The 24,429-nt window shown below is 38.4% G+C and overlaps 1 long non-coding RNA gene across 1 annotated transcript; it reads right to left on the bottom strand.

Moving 5' to 3' along the window:
• Positions 1-9,677: 9,677 nt before the first annotated feature.
• On the bottom strand, positions 9,678-23,966 carry LOC122027545. Its single transcript, XR_006124447.1, has 2 exons — positions 23,779-23,966; positions 9,678-9,958 (listed from the first exon to the last, which is right to left on the bottom strand). It is a non-coding gene; the product is annotated as an uncharacterized LOC122027545 (long non-coding RNA).
• Between the last annotated feature and the right edge of the window lie 463 nt (positions 23,967-24,429).

Genomic DNA, 24,429 nt, shown 5'->3' with positions numbered 1-24,429 from the left:
CTCCTTCATTGACTTTGACTACCACATTACTTTAACCTTAACCGCCACATTATCCTCTGGGTTCGCTCATTACAACTCATATCACTAGTCTTCCCTTCAAGTCTAGTCGAACGAGGTGTAACCGACTGACTAGACTAAAGTCCGACTTCCGCCTGCTTGTCCCCTTTACTAAGGTCATTCTGAAATTTGTATTCTCCTTTGCGCTCTGGGTACTTAGTGATTTTTCAAAAACTACCTATTAGAGGCACTTTGTTCAGTAGAGAGTACCGACGTCGCGCAGAGAGGCGCTTTGGTAATAGAATGATTTGGTTGTCACTTTCATCATAAGTGCCCATTTATAGGTGGATGTCACGTGGCACCACTCCTCGTCTTTTGAAATGACTTTTGATGCATGCTTCTTCGTACGACTCAACGACATATCTCTCTCTACAAATCAACGACCCTCGGTGTGTCTGTCGTTTTGATTAAACGACTATAATTAAATCAGATTCTATAAAAACCCTGAATAGCTCCCATTCGCAACACTTTGCCTTTTGCTTTCCTCGATCTTCTTCTCCATTGACCTCTCTTCTACAAACTTCTCTTTTGAGCTCTAAGTGACCCAATAAGTGTATTTATTTTCAAAACAAAGTAACACAGTGAAAAATAGAGATTCATTTTGGTTACTTGGTTCGGAGCCTACGTCGACTTCTACTCCAAGACTCGCGATCCTTGATCACACTGTTGATCAATTAACTAAAACTCTTCTTTCCGAAAACCTCGGAAAGAAGCAGTGCGTACAATGAAATGAGTAAGATAGTAACAGCCTACTATCTTACTAGTAAATAAGTACAATGCAAACTAAATAAATATACTGATTACTTAGAAGATGTAGCTCGATCGATACTTCTTGGATGGTACAACAACTTGCTTAATGGATGCGTAGAAGAGTAGTAGCACGAATAGCAGTTTGCATAGAGATGAACTTCGAACAGATTAGATTGACTTGATTGGTTACTGAGCCTCAAACCTCGAGCTCTTTTTATAAGAGTGGTCAACGTTCGGTCGGCCGATCCTTGGGTTCGGTCGACCGAACCCGCTCCCTGCCTTCTTTCTCGCTCCCTCCCTTCTTTGCTGAGATCCAATCCTTGGGCATTAATGATGTTTAATGGTGCAGTCGACCAATCCAACCGTTCGGTCGACCGAACGGTGAACTTTCCCTGTTAATAGAGATTCTTCATTAATGCACCATTAATGTCTTTGTTGTTCGGTCGATCGATCCCCTTATTCGGTCGACCGATTAGGTAGTCTTCCTTCTTTGCTTTGGCTTGATTTTATCTATGTTGAGTCATCAGGGTTCGATCGACCGATTAAGCTTAGATCAGAAGCTGTGTTCTGTTTGGTTCTAATCTGGTCTAACTCAACCTGGTTCGGTCGACCGATCCCTGTGTTCGGCCGACCGAGCAGGTTAGATCTGCAAAATAGTGTTAGACATATAATCCTACAAAATAGAAGTTAGCACAGTAATATTATATTTGAAGCATGAGTAGTATTAGACAGTAGAACTATCTTGATCTCAACTTGGAAACCTTCCCAGTTTCTTCAATTGGATCAACGACCTTAGATTGTTCATTTCAAGAACACGACCTCACTATCGTTTCTCCAGTTGCATACCTCAACTTACTTGCCAAACATTGGTCCTCTAGACCTATTTGGACTTTGTTTGCTCAGTGTCTAATTGCCTGATCCACTAAGACTTTTCCTGCAATACTACATTAGTCAACAGCAATAATAGTAATACAAAATACTATGGTAAACCTAAATTAGATTTACCAAGATCCACTGGTCTGGTCGACCAGAAACCATCCGATCAATTTTGCTTGAAGTTCACTTCTCCAAGACTTCTCGTTACCTAAGGTTATCTCCCCCTAGGATTTTCTCTATCTGGCTTCACTCACCAGAACCTAAGGTTACCACCCGTAGGGTTTTTTCCACCTGGCTTCACTCATCAAGACTCAGTATTCGGCTACCCAGGGATCAAGTCCTCCAGACCTATAGAATCCACCTGACTTCCATGATCTATCGAGATTTCCCTTGCTTAGCCTGCATCTAGGACTTCTCTTGCCTAACTAAGACTCAGTATTCAGCTATCCAGGGATCAGGTCCTCCAGACCTATCAAATCCACCTGGCTTCCATGATCTACCGAGATTTTTCTTGTCTGGTCTACAACTAGGACTTCCCATGATCAAGCTCCATTAAACATACTTAACATATTTGCCGGACATTAAAACCTTGGAGGTTAATTGCACCAATAATAAGTCGTTCGCCTTTCGTTCATTTTGCCTTCTCTTATGGCTCAAGAGTCCTTTGCCCCTGGTATAAGTTTACCCATTCTGACTTTGATAATTCCGATAAAGCCTACATCTGTTCTCGATATGAAATCCCTAGGAGCCATCACATTGTTCTCCCTTCTTTTGATACTCGTCCTCATCATCCTCCTAATAACTACATCACTTTCTTTAAGGACCAGTTAGCGGCCAATCTACACTTTCTTGTTCATCCATTACTATCGAAAGTGAGTCGATATTTTAACATTCCTTTATAATAGTTTGCCCCAAATGCAATTCGTGTCATGTACGATATATTCGTGTTATTTCTCCTATATGGCGTTCTCCTAACTCCTCACAATCTTTTTCTATTTTCTTACTCTAAAAAATTAGAGCCCGAAGTCTTCCTTTTCCAATCATGCCCAAATTCTATTTTCTTTGAAGATATGCCCTCTTTGAATAAGGGTTGGAAATCTCGCTTCTTCTTTATCGAGATACCAGAGCCTATTGCTTGGTCGACCCAATGATAATCTTATTTTCCCCCTCTTCCTGACCTTGGCAAGTACAAACAAGACCCTACTTTTATCTCCCATTCCCCTAAATTGATCGGTCAACATTTTAAAATTCACAAGTGACTGCACGAAGGTCTTTTGTATTTATTTGTCTTGAGCCCCATCCAGAAGAAACTTCCTGGTTCTTTTGGTAAGTCTTGATAACTTGGACATTGTGTTATCACTAACTAAGATATCTTTTATTTCATGCAGTGGACTCCAATTATGAATTCCTGGTCGATGATGAGATTACCCTAGAGGAGAAGGATATTGTTGCTCAAGGGCAGATACTGTTAGCTAAGTGGGTTGCACAAACGACCACCTTTTCTAGTGGGGTCTCTGCCAGTCACCCGGCTAAATCCAGTGCGTCCATGACTTCTAAGGAGATATCTCTTGACCTTCGAGTGGTGTTTGAGGGTTCTCCTATGGCAACAGAGGCTACAACACAAAAGAAACGTAAAAGGCCCAAACTTGTCCACATCCAAATCTCTGAAGGGCCAGCGCCCTCCTCTGAAGTGCCCCCATTGAAGCACCTTCTAGCACCTATCTCCCACCCAGGAAGATCCCGCCCGAGAGGAAAAAAAAATTGTTGTGCATATCTATTATTTAGGAAAAGACAGATTATTAATCTGCCTGTTGCTAGTACTAGTACTACTCCCTCTACTAATGAGAGGATTCCCACTATAGCCTATAGTTTTTAGATCATACATATGTAGCTCTTAAGACTAGGCATCTAAGTAAGTCCTTCTTTACATTGCCCAAATATAGTTGAAATTATTGAATACTATAACTTGGATCGACTAGTTTACTATAACCAGTCAGTTAACCTAAACTTATGTGCCTAATTTTATAATAATTTGGTTAGGGTAGATGATTTGACATTCTCTACCAGAGTATATCGTAAAGATTTTAGTTTTTCCCCTACCTTCCTAGTTGACTGCTTAGGATTGAGACAGACTGCATGTCCATTCCTATGTTACCTTAGTAGAGAGTTGTCATTTGACACCTGCATTCCCATATTACATTGGATACTGTGCATATGTATTTTTTTTTAGAGGTCTATACCTATAGAGTGCAAGACTATGTCTTATATCGAGTCCTTACCATTTGCATCTTTCCAGTCACATCTCGTGATGTTGTTATGATGTGTCCATCACTTTCTTTTTTTCCTTTATGCACTATGTCAACGACTGGACATTGACATTGCATTGCATATATTTCATAACATTATTCATGCATCTAGCATTGCCACTAGGGGACGAGTTCACATGTTCTATTGTCATGTATTGGCAGCTACATTTTCGACCATAGGAGTTGATGTCACCCAGGGTACACTCACTCCCCTTAGTGAGTATGATGTGGTTGGTCAGCGACAATTAGCCTTAGTCCATATAGAGGTTGCTACTCAGGCAGGGAGGTGTATTCCACCAGTCATCCCACCCGAGACTACTAGTTGATGAAAAAACTATTTCCATTATGCTAATTAGCAATGGAAGTTACGTTCCGTAGCTAAAATTAGAGATAAAATTTACGTTTCTATCTCTAATTAATGACAGAATTTATGATTCTATCGCTAATTATTGTAAAGAAAATACTATTACCATTTATGATCATTAGTGTCACTAACTAGCGACAAAAACTTTAATTCCATTGCTAATTTTAAAAAAATCATAAATTCTTTTGTAAATTTGTAATTACCCTATTTACATTTTTCAAGTCAATACAAACCATCACAAAAACAATATAAACCTTATTTACATTCCATTACACTATATACAAACCTTCACAATATATACACAAACAACTAATCTAATCAACTGTACATTTACAAACTCATTACAATTCATACACAAACAATCAAATCAATGATACATACAAAAACTCATTACATTCATAAACAAATTGTGATACAAAGATCCACAAAAATTTACAATCAAACATCCAAATCCATATAAACTATCACAAATATCCATAATAAACTATCCAAATCCAATAACAATACAAAAATTCAAAGACATTCAAACTATGTCCATAATTTACTATGGGCTAATACTACAAAATCCTGTAGAATTAAAATACGATAGATTATTATCAGAATCATGTCAAGCAAATTGATTCAAAAAATTACAATGAAAACAATACACTAAAAACATGAATGTATAACTAATTTTACATGTAAAAAAAAAGAGGTACTTGAATAATATTTTAGATATCTGATGGTAGTGATATATAGAATATATCAATAATGATGAATTGTTCTTGAGAAAATGTAATACAATTAGAGATAAGCAAATTATAATATCAAAATCATACAACTATATTTTGCATATTTTATGAATGATAAAAAAACTAAGTTAGAGTTGAATATACCTCATAATAAGCAACTCAACAAAGTCCCATGAGTCTTGAGCCATCTATGACTCAAAATGATGTTGTGATATGGTAAATTGAGCAATGACTACTCGCATCTCACCTCTCGATCGGCCATCCTATGTTGCACTATCACCAATTGATCCCTTAGTTTTGGTTTTTCTTGTCTTAATGACTACACCTCAGTAGAATAAGAATTAGGACGACCCCTAGGAGTCCTCAAACGATCATATGTCATTTTGGCCTGAGAGTTAAGGCTATAGAGGGAGGAGTTCTTTGTTCTTCCACTGAAAATATCATAATAAATATCATTTATCATCTCAGTGGATAGAGCATGTGACTCCCCTCCCTCTACTGATGGTTGAGATGTTTGGGTCACTCTATTAGTTATTCCCCCCATGTGAATAAAATTATATGATTAATATCTAGTACATAATTACTAAAGTTAATCATTATTAATAGTTATATATAATAGTTAATATTCTTACATCTATGACCCTGGATCGATTCTCAATAAATTTGTCATCCTTTTTCTTATGAGTCTTATTAAATATCTCTCAACAAGTGGGTTGTCTCTATAGAGTATGTTCCTACATACACAAAAAGTAGCATCAAATTTATACAAGTTTGATAATAGGTTAAAATTTACTTATATAACTTTAAATTAAACTCACCAAATTGATGTCCTGCTCAATAATAGAATGAGATCTAAAAGAATGCTTCACGGATATGGTGCTCGATCCAATGGGCTCTATATTTCTATTTGATCGAGTAGCTACAAAATTTGATTGCCACCTTTCTGTAGCTCAGGTGGCAGTCCATGCAACCCAAATCTCTTTTGATACATGTGCTAGCCTCATTTCCTTCCTTCTCAACTTGTATAAAAGGTCTTTGTATAATTTTGCACAATAAGCATTCCAAGTGTCTTTAAATTGAGCCTCCTGCCCTACCTCCTAGGCATATATTTTTTTGCAATAAAAAGTTGACAAATTAGTATAAAAAGGATAGATATATGATATAATACAAAAATATTCAATTTACTTACTAAAAATTACAAGTAATAGAAATATTTCATCTCATGGTCTACATGCCTCCATGTAGTATCAAAAGTGTAGACTCGTTCTTTAAATTTTCTGATAATGTACGTCGCTATCCAATGATCATCTGGAGTAAAACTGTGTAACAAAAAAAAGTTATGTATAAGAAATATGTTATAAATAAAGTCATATATGAATTTGAATTACTAATAACATAAATACTTATGAGTCCTTAATAACCCTTAGCACAATCTGGCCATGGGGTATGACTGCCTGGTTTGATATGATAATATCTATAAAATAATATTATAACACATCATAATATTATTACTAACATGATGATATATACAAGAAATAAAATGGAAACATAACTTACTTAATGAACAATATTTGCTAATATTTAATCATCATTACAATATGAATTATGGACATTAACAGTTTCTAAGTCATCATCGCTAAATTCTATTAGTTCAAAAAAGCTCCACACTGCTGGACATCTCTCCATTATCCATCTCCTCGTAAGTGACATTAACATCTACAAGTAATTGGGATGTGGATTGAAGTTGTTAATCAACTGAATGTCTCTCTACTTCATCATTCTGAAATACAGCATGGTATTGAGCAGTGATGATGTTTGACATTTCTATTGTTGAGCGAGACTTTATTCGATAAAAAGTCAACCATTCACTAGATTTTCTTCTCTTCATAGGATATTCAAAATAGAAAACTTGACCCACTTGTACTATAAAAATGAAAGATTCAAACTTGTTAAACCTTTTATCTGCATTAATCTCAACTAAATTGTAGCTTGCATGTATTTTGATACCTATTCTTAGAGTCGGGTCATACCATGAACATTTGAATAGCACACACCTTTTTATAGGTAATGCAGGATATTTAACCTCTATGATTTCATCAAGTCTACCATAGTAATCAAACTCGTTATTGTTGTTGATAGATTATTTAATGTAAATACTAGAATTATAGGTTAATCTACGTGAATCTCATTGTGCCATGTGGAGTTTGAAGCCATTAACAGAGTAACCAGAGTACACCATTATTTTACGGAGGAGTTATGATATAAGATTCATTATCCTTTCATCTTGCATATTTGATATTCTACTATTTTCACCTATAAAGTAGTTATGATATAAACTAGATAAGAATTAACACACATAGACAAAAAAATTTTGGAAAATTATCTAACTTACATAGATTTAAAACCATAATACAAATTCCATCTCTAACTTTTCAACTACCTCACTTGCACCCCTTGATAGATATTATAGTTATAGTTGTTGTTCATACAAGCTGTAATAAAAGGTAATTTTAAAACAATTGAGATAGAAAACAAACATAATGAGATAAATGTTTGATTAGAGAAGTCAACTCACTTTATGTAGGGTTTAACCTCATCACGATTTAGGAGTATGTGTGTTCTTGCAACATGATATTCTTGTTGAGTTAACCATATAGAAATAGATGCACCTATTAGCTTACCAGCAAACTTGAAAATAGAAAACATATCTGGGTCTATCGGCAGAGTATCATCAGAATTTCGAGGACACTTGTGATGTCTGATTTTTACATTATCAACAAAATAATATCAACAAAAAGATAATGCTTCTTCAACCAAATAGACATTACATATTGATCCCTCAACTCTTGCTTTGTTATGAATATTATTCTTTAATTTTTTCAAAAATTTGTCAAATAGATACATCCATCTGTACTTACAAGACAGACTAGTTGTGCCTTGTAAGGTAAAAGTACTTGTAGATGTTCTATTTGAATAAAAAAACTGGGTGGAAATATATGCTCCGGCTTACATAGTACGAGAGAAATCCTATTTCTAGCCAAAATATATCGACTATCATAATACACCTTGATGCCAAATTTCTAAAAAATAGACTCAATTATGTAAGTGTTTGCCAAATGTTATTAGAAAGTAGATCATGGAATGTTATTTGTATAAGTCTTTGCATGAAGATGTGACAATCATGATTGTTCATTCCAAACATCTTTAACCTGGTCATATCCATGCATCAAGCCAAATTCAAGGCATACCCATCTGAAAATTTAATTTCTCTCAACCAACTACATAAAGTTTGTTTACCATCTTTGTCCAATGTATAACAAGCCTTAAAAATGTATTGTTTGTTTTATTCTAATGCAACTCTAGTCTGTTAACTAGTTCTTTTAATTTCTCACGTGATTTTGTTGTATCTTAGTTCTTCTAGGTACATTCATCATAGTGTTGAATATATTATCGAAGAAATTTTTCTTAACATTCATGACATCTAAATTATGTCGAATGAGTAGATACTTCCAATGTGATAGCTCCTAGATAATACTTCTTTTCTTCCAACCACACTTATATGTCCTAACAATGTATTTATTTATCTGATCAGAATCACTATGAGATATTGGTAGAAATTCATAGCTATCTGTTTGGTCAATGATTTCTTCACCTAATAAGATTTTTGATGGAAGTTTCCTTACTAAAACATTCTTTATGAATGTTTTCTTATTTTGCCTGAAAGCTGTTCAATTAGTAAAATCTTTTGGTAATTATCAAATCAAGATACCTTCACACTGCAAAGTAATAAAAATGCATCAGACTCAGTCATGGAATGTGAGCACACTAACTTACCAATTGTACTCCATCTTGAGTACACTAAAAAATCACTAATGGTCCATAATAAGGTAGCATGCAAGATAAAATTAGTTTTATTTACAATATCATAAGTCGGAGACCTACATTCTATAATTCATTTAGTTCGACAATCAGATATTCTAAGAAAATATTTATTGTCTCTTTTATATTTGTTGGACCGAGAATAAGTACGGTAAAGAACATGAATTTGTCTTTCATACACATCCATGATGGTAAGTTGTACGATGTTAATATAACTGGTTAAGATGAATATTGTTATTCGATTGACCAAATGGCTGAAATCTATCTCGAAAAGTCTCAATTTCACATTATGTGGTTCCATTACAAAAGAGGAAAATATTGTACCAAGATGTCACTAGTAGAATTTCTTGATTTACTTCATATATTCACCGAAGTCGTAGATAGATAATTACCGAAGTAGACGCACATGAAGTAATAGAGTACTATATTACTTCAGATATTAACTGAAGTCGTATATATGAAATTAGCGAAGTCTTTATCCAATTCAAGGAGGCAAAATCGAATTAGAATTGGACTGATGCCGAAGTAAAAAAATATATTTTACTTTGTTGATTTTGTAATGTGCCGAAGTAATTACCGAAGTTAATATATTCTATAACTTCACTATAATTTATATTTGTTGAAGTATTTGGTATTATGTTACTTCATAATTTATATTTATTGACAAAGTAATTGATTTATACCATATGACTTTAGTATTAACAAATATCAATCTAACCAACAAGTTTTTATCCATAATTATATCCAAAAGTATATCCACAAAACTATATCCAAAAGTATATTCACTATTTACCAAAAATTACATCACACAAAACCAAAAGTATATCCACAAGAGCAGCACTAAAATCCATAATGATCCCAAATATTTATCCTAATATACACAACTTAGGCACCTTATACATACGAGTATACAAATTTGCTTCAACTTTTAACTTCTTACTTCATCAAATTGAGATTGGTTGTAATATTTATTCATTCTTGATTATTCCTATAAACTGAAATGTAAAAAATATAAAATGCATTAGATTCAATCTAACTTTCAAGAATGAAATATAATAAACACATTGAGAAAACATCCATTAATTCTAGATAATTAATCATGCGAATTCACAAAGTAATCTACCAGAACACAAGCATTTGATAGTTTCAATTTTAGTAGGAATCATTTTGCCAAAGTATTCCAAGAGTTTTCTTGTCAACTAATTTAGTTGTGAATCTAAAAGAATAATATAGCTATAACTAATGCTAACCGTTAACAATCAGAAAAAGTAGGAAAGCGTGAAACTCGATCATTATCACAAGGTTTGTTTACTTGTGTCCAAAACAAAATGTTAAACTTCTTAAAAGAAAAATGTTGTATAGAAGGACCAGAGTGACCTCATCTAGGATCTCATGCAAGACTACACTAACCAGAAATAATGGCCGGTAATCATTTCAATAGTTGTTTTATTTAACATGAGGATTGGTATAAATGCCCAACACAATCAAAAACCCAGTAGTAAAAGAGTATAGAAACTATATATTGATTTGTATAAATTCTCAATTGGTACATCTTTTGGCATTGAAACAAGATATAAAAAAAAGCTAAATGAAAGATAATATTTAACATATTAGAGATCAAAACTAGTAATCCCATAACTCCCTATCATTATTAACCAAGAAAAGACATTACAAGAAAAGGACAAAAACACTCTTAATGAAAAGTAATAGAAAAAAAATGAAAGAATGGTATCAAGTACATACAGTAATTTGTTTAAAATCTAACCATTTAGAAATACCCTTAGATGCATTGTACTTTTTGACCCACTACATTTTCAAAAGTAAAGTTAGTTTTTTATATTTATAAGTGAATGAATTCTAAATCAACATAATCTACTATCTACTTGGTTACTATAGTTTTCCATACATTGTCTCGATTTCTATTACCCATAGAGTCCATTAATTATATCATATTTTTATCTTCATTAACGATAGTTGTTTGAGTCATCCTCCGAGCTACTAGCAACTGGAATTCTATGAATTTTTGTCTTCATGCACATTGTCGTCACTCTTGCAACATCAAATGAGCATATTAGAATGGCTCCACCATTGCAATATCAATCGAAGTGCAGCATTGCAGCATCGAATGAGCTCCACCTCATGCAAATTGCTGTCATTCTATGAATTTATGTGATCTTTATGGCATCTCATTGATACTTTGTCCCAAGGCATGTTAGGATGGTTCCAATCTATCCATGCCATTCTCTTACCATTTGGATCTACTACAGAAAAGGCATAGAAATCATTACCAACAACCAACTCCTTTGGTTCTTTAGTATATGATTTAGAAAACAAATAAGTGCTTGAATTTTTTACATTGTAAGCAAATGCCTAGTGAAGTAAAATTGAAATGTCTTACCATTAATACTTATTGCATTTAGATCTATAGAGACAATTATAGTACTGGGGTTGTTTAAGCTACCCTTCCTGTGATATGTAAAGAAAACATGCATCAATAGAAGATAAACAATTGATATGTAAAACAAAATTTTGACTACCAAAAATGTAACGCCCGAAAATTCTCGAAACTGTATTATAAATATTCTATGATTTTTCTGGAATTTTTAGATATTTTTCCGGAATTTTCCGAGTAGCGGAAGCAACAAAAATAATTAGAACCGCAAAATAGCTTAGGCGGGAATCGAACCCGAGACCTATGGCTTAGGGATAATGTTGGGAACCAGTTGAACCCAGCAGGGCCATGCTGAAAGGAAAGGGGACCAATTATATTTATAATTGGGTTGGCCGAATTAGTTACTTAGTATAAATAGAAGGTTTAAGTGGGGTTTGGCTTATTTTTGGGTTCGGCAACTTCTCAACCCTTACCACCGAAACCTCACCGCCGCCTCTCCCTCTCCTCTTCCTCTCGGCGCCCAAGCCCCAAGGGCTCTCGGATCATCTTCCGGCGACGACTCCAACACGAAAGAGGTTCTTCTCCGCGAGAGAAACGCAAAGACGTGAGCGGATCGTCGAGAAGATCATCTCCACCGGAATTCAAGTAAATAGAATCGTAAGAAATTACGAACAGGAGGTAAGAAACCCCTCACCTGCAGTATAATAGCTACCGTTTGATTTTCTGTGCATCGGTTTAGTTATATGCGTATGTTTTCGACACATGGGGTGTATTTAACCCTCCTCGCAGGTTTAGGGATTTAGTGAGTACCTTTAGATGGGCCGGACACGTCTTTTCTCCTTCAGTTGGAGGTTTAGATGTTGTTGGGTGCCTAAAGGTAGTCTCCCTAATAGAGAGGAGAGTTAAAGCACACTAGGTGTTCGATTAAATAACTAGCTTAGAAAAGAATGCAACTTAGGCATTTTTATTAGCACAGTTGGATGCATTAGAAGCATCTAAATTAGTAAATTGGTCTATTCTAGCTTATATGGGACTACGGTCCAATGGGTGGGCTCTCACAGTCGCCTCTAGGTTTAGACAACCTAGCTCTAGGTTCAGATAACCTAGAAACAGTAATTTAGAACAGTTTAGCTATACTCAGTATTTTACTTTTCAGTTGGCACTGATTAGATATCCATTGGGCTGGGCTCCCATAGTCGGTCCCTAGGTTTAGATAACCTAGTAGCTCTACTAAATTCGAGACTTGCAACCCCGGGTCTAGTTAGAGATGCGCGCATAGCACGTACAGTTGCCGGGCCCCTCAGTAGCATGTTTAGTATTTTCACTTATTATATGTATATGGTTTTCAACCTTTCACAAATTAGTTCGTGAATTCAGTACAGTTTTAGCAGTAGCTCAGTATTAGCGTAGCTCAGTTCTTAGTATCACCTTAGTTTTCCCTGTGAATATGCATGATGACTTTATGTTCAGCTTTAGATATGCCATGATTGTATGCTTATATGCCATGCCATGCTTAGTTTATTCAGTATATCCAGCATATGTTTTAAACAGCATGATTTAAAATCATATTTGCATCGTTGCATGTTTTTGTGAGGTAGATGGTTTCTTACTAAGCTTTTTAGCTTATAGATACTACTTTTCTTATACTGCAGATAAAGGTAAAGGAAAAGTGGATCAGTAGCGGAGGCTGGAGGGCAATGCTATCAAGATGTGTGTGGGCAGGAGTTGGAATAAAGATCTTTGGGATCTAAACAGTTTTACTTCAGTATTAGCACTTTGCGTTTTTAGTTTTCATTATTCAGTTTTGATTGTTAAGTGTTATGAAATAGTAAACCATGCACTATGTAGTATGCCAGGTTTAGAATGTTAGTAGTTTTATATTAGTGTGATTTGCATTGGTTTAGAGTTGTTGTGTGAGGTTTTGGCACGCCAAAGTGCTGAAATCAGAGTTCCCGGGCGAAATCAGAACTCTGATCGGTCTCCAGACCGATCAGGGCCTGAGCAGTGCCACTGGATCGGTCAGCCGACCGATCCAGATAGCTTCAGATGCCTGGATCGGTCAGCCGACCGATCTAGACATACCTGGATCGGTCTGCCGACCGATCCAGCCACACCTGGATCGGTCTGCCGACCGATCCAGTTGGGAACAGAACGACCGCAGCTCCGATCGATCTGTGGATCGATCGGCAGGTCCGTAGGTAGTTGGGAAGTTTAGTTTCTAGTCCCTAGCTCAGTTGGGATGTTCAGTTTCCCCTCCGTAGCATATGTACACCAGCAAAGAAGGTCTTTAGACCTTCCTTATTAGTTGTATCCGTCATTAGTAGAGTAAAATTTTAATTAGCCCAGCTTTCCGCACAATATAGTTTAGCATTATTGTGACGATCGGCCTTACAGTCAGTGATCAGAAGGCGGGTCGTTACAGAGTGGTATCAGAGCAGTGTTCCATACTTCCTACACACACATCAGCATTGTACCTGCAGCTTCCAAGTAAGAATACCTCTACTTAATTTATGCTCCTTGTTTTTGTTATTACAGTTCATGTTCATATGCCTCCTGCTTGCTAGTATGTATTAGTTTTTAAACATGATATCAGTAGTTATATAACTGCGAATACATTAGTTATTTTATGTTCTCTATGTCTTTAGAAATGACACGAGGACGCCCAGCTAGAAGGGCACTAGCTACTGAGCCCCAGCAAGAGGCAGGCAGTTCAGTGCCTCCCCCAGACCTTACAGCATTAGTGGCTCAATTACAGCAGCAGCTAGCTGAACAGCAACAGGAAATAGCCACCTTAAAGGCTAATCAGCAGAATACCCCCACAGTCACCCCGGAACCGAATTTGACGACTCCGGTAGTCTTAGAGGTTCCACCAGCTCAGCCTACAGCACCGGCACCAGTACCAGCAGCCCCAGCAACTGAGCCAAGAAAGGAAGCCTATCTGATCCAGTGGCAGCGAGTCAAGCCAGAGAACTTCTCAGGCACTAGTGAACCATGGGATGCACAAGCCTGGTTCAAAACACTGGAGAGCACGATGGAGCTTCTGGACCGCCAACACGAGAAGGTGAAGTGTGCCTCCTTCTGCCTGACAGGAGACGCACGCATGTGGTGGGAAAGGATCAGAACGAAGCGCCCAGTGAACCAGATGTCATGGGCTGACTTCGAGAAGGAATTCTTCGAGGAGTTCTTTCACATACGGGTTACAAACCGCCACTACGACGAGTTCACTGAGTTTCGTCAGGGCAACCTTTCAGTTGAGGAAGCCGTGAAGAAATTCAACAGGTTGGCTCGTCTATGCCCAGAGCTAGTCAGCACAGAGAAGGAACGAATACGGTTGATGCTCAAGATGCTGAGGCCAGAGATAGCAGTGAACGTGGCTGGTGGCATACATAGGCCACAAACCACAGAGGAGTTAGTGAGCAGTGCCTTGACCACAGAGCATTACCAGAACAGCATAAAGCAGCAGAAGCAAGTCTCCTCAGAGTCCAAAGGCCAAGGAAACTCTCACACTCAAAAACAGCAAGGCCACAGCTCTAACTGGAAAGGGAACTCCAACAACAAGCGCAAATCAGGAAGTGACCCAAAAGGAGGACCATATAGCAAGCGACCCAGTTATCCAAAGTGTGCTACTTGTGGGAAATTTCACCCAGGGGTTTGTCGCAAGTGCACACGAGGATGCTTTGAATGTGGACAAGAAGGGCACATGGCCAAGCAGTGCCCGAACAAGACCGGTCTTCCTCAGCCACAGCAGAGTCAGTATGCAGGCCAACCAGCTCAGTTATATCAGATGCAGGTCGCTCTAGAAGGTCCACTTATCAGCCAGGGCAGGTTAGAAGCCCCTCCAACTACGGCGAATGCGAGGATCTACTCACTCACCAGAGAGGACGTAGCCAATGCCTCGACAGTTGTCACAGGTCAGATTAGCATTTTTCAGTATAGTGCTACTGTGATATTGGGGCAACCCATTCATATATAGCGTGGTTCTTCGAAAAATTAGAAATACCCTCGGAGGTACTCAGTGGTCGGTTTTTCCTTCAGGAGAGATCATGGCATCCACGCACCGGCTCGGAGCAAAGGCCGGTCATTATAGCGGCAGGGAACTCTTACGTGATCGATCCTGCTGAAATGACCGACACGACGTCATCCTTGGAATGGACTTCCGATCGGATACGGTGCTTCCATAGAGTGCCGTAACGGAAAGTCGTATTCCAACCCAGCGAAACACAGTTTGAGTACATCGGGAACCAAAGAGAAAAGCCGAAAATTTCTCTCAGCTATGAAGGCACGGAGATGGATTCGGGTTGTACGGGGTACCTAGCACATGTAGTCAATACCGGCCAGGACAAGGACTAGCAGGAGTCCGAGTTGTATGTGACTACCAGTCTTCCCGAGGAGTTACCGGGCCTAGCACCAGCGGGAGATTGAATTTGAGATAGAGCTCTTCCCGGCACCAATCCTATTTCCAAAGCGCCATATCGCATCGCTCCAGTAGAACGAACAACTTCATGAGCTGCTTGACAAAGGCTTCATACGCCTAGTCACTCACCATGGGAGCGCCTTTGTGTTGTTCGTGAAGAAGAAGGATGGAAGCATGCGTCTATGCATAGACACCGAACCAAGTCACCATCAAGAATGGTATCCCTTCCGATGACATGTTCGACCAGTGAGGGAGCAGCGGTGTTCTCCAAGATAGATCTCGGATCAGGTTATCATCAGGTCAAGGTTAAAGAAGGGATATACCCAAGACAACATTCGTAACCAGATACGGACACTACGAGTTCGTAGTCATGCCCTTTGGCGTGACCAATGCTCCAGCTACATTCATGGATCTCATGAACAGAGTATTCAGGGAGTATTTAGATAAGTTTGTTATTGTGTTTATCGATAACATTCTTATCTACTCAGGAAGAACATGCAGAGCACCTGAAGACAGTACTACAGACACTTCAGCAGAACCAGCTATACGCCAAGTTCACGAAATGTGAATTTTGGTTAGATCAGGTGTCCTTCCTGGGTCACATCATCTCCAAGGATGGTATTATGGTAGATCCCAGCAAGATAGAAGCAGTAAGTAACTGGAAGAGACCTAAGAACGCCAGCGAAACCAGGAGCTTTCTGGGATTAGCAGGATACTACAGAAAGTTTGTAGAGGACTTCTCCAGGATAGCCTCCCCACTGACAGCTCTTACCAAAAAGAACAGGAGGACAGTGAGAACAGCTTCAGCGAGCTAAAAAGGAGATTGACCAGTGCTCCCATTTTGGCTCTACCAGACAACACCAGCAGCTTTGACATCTATAGTGATGCCTCTAAGTTGGGACTAGGAGCAGTACTGATGCAAAACGGCAAGGTGATCGCCTATGCCTCCAGACAACTCAAGGATTATGAGAAGAATTACCCTACTCATGACCTCGAGCTTGCAGCAGTAGTGTTCGCTCTCAAAATTTGGAGACATTACTTATATGGAGTTCAGTGCAGAGTGTATACAGATCATCAGAGTTTGAAGTACTTCTTCACTCAGAAGGATCTGAATATGCGATAGCGCAGATGGCTTGAGCTGGTCAAAGACTACGATATAGACATCCTCTACCATCCAGGGAAAGCCAATAAGGTAGCCGACGCACTTAGCAGAAAATCCAGTACTACCTTGTTATCTCTTACGGCCATGTCACCACCCCTACAGAAGGAGATCGTAGATTTCGGTCTCGAACTCATCGTTGGACAGCTCTCTACTATGACCTTAGAGTCTACCTTGCTTGGTGATATTCAGTCAGCTCAGGAGCAGGACCCTGAAATTCAGAAAATCAAGCAAGGGCTAGCAGAATTCAGAGTGTCCGATAGCGGGGTGTTGTATTTCAGTGACAGACTCTGTGTTCCAGATCAGGAGGAGCTACGGAGACAGATTTTAGATGAGGCTCACAAGACTCCCTATGCGATGCATCCAGGTTCCACTAAAATGTATCAAGACCTGAAGAAACATTTTTGGTGGCCCGGGATGAAGCGAGACATCGCCAGATATGTTAGCATCTGCCTCACCTGTCAGAGGGTCAAGGCAGAACATCAGCGACCAGGAGGAGTTCTGCAGCCTATACAGATTCCAGAGTGGAAGTGGGAGGATATCTCTATGGATTTCATAGTGGGACTGCCCAGAACCACGAATGGTTTTGACGCCATCTGGGTAATAGTCGACAGGTTGACTAAATCAGCTCACTTCTTAGCTATCAAGATATCCTACTCCATGGAGAAGCTAGCTCAGTTGTATCTCCAGGAGATCGTCAGACTACATGGAGTTCCACGAACCATCATTTCAGACAGAGACAGCAGATTCACATCACACTTCTGGGAGTGTGTACAGTCAGCGTTGGGCACTAAGTTAAAGTTCAGCACAGCATTCCATCCTCAGACAGATGGTCAGACGGAGCGAGTAAACCAGGTACTCGAAGATATGCTCCGAGCGTGTACCCTAGACTTCAAGGGAAGTTGGTGAAAATATCTGAGTTTAGCAGAATTGCATACAATAACAACTATCAGGCCACTATCGACATGGCACCTTACGAGGCTCTCTATGGGTGGAGGTGTAGATCTCCAATCTGCTGGTATGAGAGTGGTGAACAGAAAGAACTAGAACTTCAGATAAATCTAGTAGCAGATACCACAGCAGCTATCCAGCAGATCCGCCAGAGGATAGAGATAACTCAGAGCCGCCAGAAAAGCTATGCTGATACACGGCGCAGACCCTTAGAGTTTTCAGTTGGGGACACAGTGTTCCTCAGAGTAGCTCCCATGAAGGGAGTGATGCGTTTTGGGAAGAAGGGCAAGCTTAGTCCCCGATATGTGGGACCATACCTTATCAGCAGAAGAGTGGGCAAGGTAGCATATGAGCTAGAGCTACCCCAGGAAATGTCAGCTGTCCACAACGTATTTCATGTCTCTATGCTAAAGAAGCATACCCCAGATGCCACCCAGGTGATTGAGCCCCAGTCGGTACAGATCCGCGAAGACCTCAGCTATGATAGTCGACCTATTCAGATAATAGACCGAGCAGTTAAGAAATTACGGAACAAGAAAGTACCATTAGTCAAAGTCATTTGGCACAGTCACACAACAGAAGAGGCAACATGGGAGACAGAAGCCAGCATGAGACAGAAGCACCCAGAATTGTTCTAAGTTCGAGGACGAACTTTTTATAAGGTATGGGGGATTGTAATGCCCGAAAATTCTCGAAACTGCATTATAAATATTCTATGATTTTTCTGGAATTTTTAGATATTTTTCCGAAATTTTCCGAGTAGCGGAAGCAACAAAAATAATTAGAACCGCAAAATAGCTTAGGCGGGAATCGAACCCGAGACCTATGGCTTAGGGATAATGTTGGGAACCAGTTGAACCCAGCAGGGCCGTGCTGAAAGGAAAGGGGACCAATTATATTTATAATTGGGTTGGCCGAATTAGTTACTTAGTATAAATAGAAGGTTTAAGTGGGGTTTGGCTTATTTTTGGGTTCGGCAACTTCTCAACCCTTACCACCGAAACCTCACCGCCGCCTCTCCCTCTCCTCTTCCTCTCGGCGCCCAAGCCCCAAGGGCTCTCGGATCATCTTCCGGCGACGACTCCAACACGAAAGAGGTTCTTCTCCGCGAGAGGAACGCAAAGACGTGAGCGGATCGTCGAGAAGGTCATCTCCACCGGAATTCGAGTAAATAGAATCATAAGAAATTACGAACAGGAGGTAAGAAACCCCTCACCTTCAGTATAATAGCTACCGTTTGATTTTCTGTGCATCGGTTTAGTTATATGCGTATGTTTTCGACACATAGGGTGTATTTAACCCTCCTCGCAGGTTTAGGGATTTAGTGAGTACCTTTAGATGGGCCGGACACGTCTTTTCTCCTTCAGTTGGAGGTTTAGATGTTGTTGGGTGTCTAAAGGTAGTCTCCCTAATAGAGAGGAGAGTTAAAGCACACTAGGTGTTCGATTAAATAACTAGCTTAGAAAAGAATGCAACTTAGGCATTTTTATTAGCACAGTTGGATGCATTAGAAGCATCTAAATTAGTAAATCAGTCTATTCTAGCTTATATGGGACTACGGTCCAATGGGTGGGCTCTCACAGTCGCCTCTAGGTTTAGACAACCTAGCTCTAGGTTCAGATAACCTAGAAACAGTAATTTAGAACAGTTTAGCTATACTCAGTATTTTACTTTTCAGTTGGCACTGTACTGGATTAGATATCCATTGGGCTGGGCTCCCATAGTCGGTCCCTAGGTTTAGATAACCTAGTAGCTCTACTAAATTCGAGACTTGCAACCCCGGGTCTAGTTAGAGATGCGCGCATAGCACGTACAGTTGCCGGGCCCCTCAGCAGCATGTTTAGTATTTTCACTTATTATATGTATATGGTTTTCAACCTTTCACAAATTAGTTCGTGAATTCAGTACAGTTTTAGCAGTAGCTCAGTATTAGCGTAGCTCAGTTCTTAGTATCACCTTAGTTTTCCCTGTGAATATGCATGATGACTTTATGTTCAGCTTTAGATATGCCATGATTGTATGCTTATATGTCATGCCATGCTTAGTTTATTCAGTATATCCAGCATATGTTTTAAACAGCATGATTTAAAATCATATTTGCATCGTTGCATGTTTTTGTGAGGTAGATGGTTTCTTACTAAGCTTTTTAGCTTATAGATACTACTTTTCTTATACTGCAGATAAAGGTAAAGGAAAAGTGGATCAGTAGCGGAGGCTGGAGGGCAATGCTATCAAGATGTGTGTGGGCAGGAGTTGGAATAAAGATCTTTGGGATCTAAACAGTTTTACTTCAGTATTAGCACTTTGCGTTTTAGTTTTCATTATTCAGTTTTGATTGTTAAGTGTTATGAAATAGTAAACCATGCACTATGTAGTATGCCAGGTTTAGAATGTTAGTAGTTTTATATTAGTGTGATTTGCATTGGTTTAGAGTTGTTGTGTGAGGTTTTGGCACGCCAAAGTGCTGAAATCAGAGTTCCCGGGCGAAATCAGAACTCTGATCGGTCTCCAGACCGATCAGGGCCTGAGCAGTGCCACTGGATCGGTCAGCCGACCGATCCAGACAGATACAGTATGCTACTGTATCCTCCTGGATCGGTCAGCCGACCGATCCAGCACGATACAGTAGCGTTCCAGGAGAGTTTCAGGTGCCTGGATCGGTCAGCCGACCGATCCAGACATACCTGGATCGGTCTGCCGACCGATCCAGCCACACCTGGATCGGTCTGCCGACCGATCCAGTTGGGAACAGAACGACCGCAGCTCCGATCGATCTGTGGATCGATCGGCAGGTCCGTAGGTAGTTGGGAAGTTTAGTTTCTAGTCCCTAGCTCAGTTGGGATGTTCAGTTTCCCCTCCGTAGCATATGTACACCAGCAAAGAAGGTCTTTAGACCTTCCTTATCAGTTGTATCCGTCATTAGTAGAGTAAAATTTTAATTAGTCCAGCATTATTGTGACAATCGGCCTTACAGTTAATGATCAGAAGGCGGGTCGTTACAAAAAATCCATCAAAAAAGGTTTCTAAACTAGACTGTAACAAACCTTCCATGATAGTAAGATAGCGGTCGAAGTGAGGATCATAACTGCCGTCAGCATAATAGGCTAAAGGTCCACCATAGTATGGGGTAATTGGTATTGGTGCAGAACCTACTATAAGTTAACAAATATATCTTGTATTGTTTATCAGACTATTAAAATAAATAAGAAACATAGTAGTATTAGTGCACCAGATAAGTAGGAAACCTTTTTCTGTTTGATGGACTAACTGTTGAAGTGTATACTGAAAGCCTAAGCTTTGTAAACATTCATTATGAATAAAGAATCACATTTGGTCAAATTGTCTACATTTGTTTGTAGTTGTTCATTTAATTTATATTGTACATAACATAGTATGTGGTGTCACATACAGAAGATGATGTTATCAGTACCTTATAAATTATAAACAGTAGCTCACGACTAAAATGGAAAGGAACAAACCATTAGAAGGTCGTAGTGTAATTAGGTATTAGTTTATCTTGACTATATAATTACACTAGTACACTCAGAGTGTATTGAGTAGGACCATTAGAGGTCGTTTCTTTTATACTGACTTTATAAAGGAACAAAGACCTCAGTTATTATGAAAGTGTGTGCTCTTAATCCTAATATAATAACAAGCACATATGTTTGATATTTATTTCTTTAATTTATCATGGGTGAGATTTAGTTCGATGAATCAATAAACCCGATAAGTTGGGAAATGGTATCACTTATAGTGTGTGTTGTTGATTATAGAAGGAAACTGTGTCCTAGAGAAACTAGGTTGATAATGTCCCCAAGAGGAGCTCATAAGGATTGTCATGTTAAACCCTGCAGGTGGACTTAGTCCGACATGACGATAAGGTTGAGTGGTACTACTCTTGGACTTAGATATTAATTAAATGAGTTGTCAGTAACTCACTTAATTAATGGACATTCGATATCTTAAACACAGGGAGACTAACACACTCATAATAAGAAAGAGCCCAAAAATGTAATTTGGGATTGGTGCGGTAGTTCAATGATAGTTCTCTAGTGGAATGAATTATCATTGATAAAATTAAGTTGTGTGTTCGGGGCGAACACGGGATGCTTAATTTTATCGGGAGACCAAAACCAATTCCTCCTCTCGGTCCCTATCGTAGCCTCTTATTTATAGAGTTCTATACCCACCTATACCCACCTTCTATACCCACATAAGGGGGCCAAGCTAGCTTGGGAACCAAGCTAGGGCCTAGGTATATTATTGGGTGGCCCTAGCTTGAACCCAAGCTAGTGGGGGCCGGCCAAATTAAATTAAAAAAGAATTTTAATTTTAATTTTTATTATTTGGAAGAAATAATTTAAAGAGAATTAAAATTAAAATATCTCTCTTATAAAAGATCTACAAAAGATTAAAGAAAGATATTAAATCTCTTTCCTTATTTGTAGATTGGTGAGATATTTTATTTTTCTCTTTAAAAATTATTCACATGTTATAAAATTAAAATTATAGAAATTTCCTTTTATCAACCATGAAGAGATTTTTTAAAGAGAAATTTTATTTTAAAATTTCCGGAAACAAATTAGGAAGTTTTAATTTGTTGATTGAAACTCTCCTAAATTGCTCTTTTGATTGTGGCCGGCCATTGGTTTTGATTTGGGAAATTTAATTTTATTTTTCTCAATTAAATCATGTCAAGAAAATTGAGGAAATTTTATTATTAAATTTCCTAATTTGCCTAGGCCAAGGAATATAAAAGAAGGGGTGAGGGTGCCTTCATGAGATACAACCTCTATTGTTTTCTCTCCCTCTTTTGTTCCTTGGTGTGGCCGGCCATCCTCTCTTTCTCTTCCTATTGTGGTGGCCGAATCTCCTTCTTCCATTGGAGCTCTTGTGGTGGCCGGATACTACTCGGAGAAGAAGAAGAAGAAGGAGAGAAAGCTAGCATCTCTTGGAGTTTGGTTAGTATTTTGGTTTTTCTCCTTGGTGAAGTTTTCCTTTGTGGCCGAACCTTGCTTAGAGGAGAAGAAGGTGGTTGGTGGTTTCTCATCTCGGTAGATCGTTGCCCACACAACGTCCGAGGTTAGAAGAGGAATACGGTAGAAGATCAAGAGGTTTTTCTACAAGGTATAACTAGTAATTTTTCTTTCCGCATCATGCTAGTTATTTATGGAAATAATACCAAATACAAGAGGCTTACGTTCTAGAATTTCGAATATGTTTTTCGATGTTGTGTTCTTTTGTTTTTTCTTTTCCTTGTGATTTGATTGTTCTCTTTGGTTAACCTAAACTTATTTTAGGAAATTAAATATTAGATTTCTATAAAAGGTTTTGTCTAGTCGGTGGTGGTTGCTCCCATATCCAAGAAGGCCATGTGCCTCGCCACGTCAGTACTGGGAACCAATTATGGAAATTAATGTTTAATGGAATTAATAACTTAAGGAGACTTGGGTCGAACGTGTTAAGTTCCGTAGGAGATCCAAGTCAAAACCTAAAAGAACAAATAGATTATGTTTTGGATCAAACGTGTTAAGTTCCGCAGGCGATCCAAAATTTAATTTAAAAGAATACATGGTAGCTAGGAAAAGGTTCAGACCTTTGTACAAAATTTTTGTACAGTGGAACCTATAGGTTTTCCGAGTAGCAACCAACACTAACTATATATACAGAAAAAGGTGAAGGTTTTACACAAATCATGGTAGCTCTAATGGCAATTTCCCCATTTGTTCTATGTGGTGTTTTGTATCCTTTTATGGAACAAGTAAAGCAAAACACTTTTAAGTTCATGTTCTTAGTTTTCATTCATGAAAATGCCTCCCATCAAAAGCCTTTAAACCAAAAGTAGAGAAACATCTAAAAGAATGAATAAGACAAAAAAGAGGAGTAATAACCATACTTCTAATAGTTAATTTGTATAACTGTTGATCCTTGTAGTTTGAGAAAATAATTGTATCGTCCAATACAGCAAAAGCACTGCCTCCATACTCTTTGGCCAATCTTTGAAAATCCATGCTCACAAAGAAGACTTTTGAGGTGGAGGGGAAGTCTGTTGGTATTGCAACTAATTCAGGGGGAAGCACATGGAGGGAGTGTTAGAGTGTATACTGAAAGCCTAAGCTTTTGTAAACATTTATTTTGAATAAAGAATCACATTTGGTCAAATCATCTACATTTGTTGTAGTTGCTCAATTAATTTATATTGTAGATAACATAGTATGTGGTGTCACATACAGAAGATGATGTTATCAGTACCTTATAAATTATAAACAATAGCTCACGACCAAAATGGAAAGGAACAAGTCATTGGAAAGTCGTAGTGTAATTAGGTATTAGTTTATCTTAACTATATAATTACACTAGTACACTTAAAGTGTATTGAGTAGGACCATCAGAGGTCGTTTTCTTTTATACTGACTTTATAAAGGAACAAAGACCTCAGTTATTATGGAAGTGTGTGCTCTTAATCCTAATATAATAACAAGCACATATATTTGATATTTATTTCTTTAATTTATCAATGGGTGAGATTTAGTTCGATGAATCAATA

The sequence above is a fragment of the Zingiber officinale genome, chromosome 10A (assembly GCF_018446385.1).
Source record: "Zingiber officinale cultivar Zhangliang chromosome 10A, Zo_v1.1, whole genome shotgun sequence".
NCBI lineage: Eukaryota > Viridiplantae > Streptophyta > Magnoliopsida > Zingiberales > Zingiberaceae > Zingiber > Zingiber officinale.
Note: the sequence above shows the minus strand (reverse complement) of the source record. Positions and strands in the feature narration are given on the sequence as shown.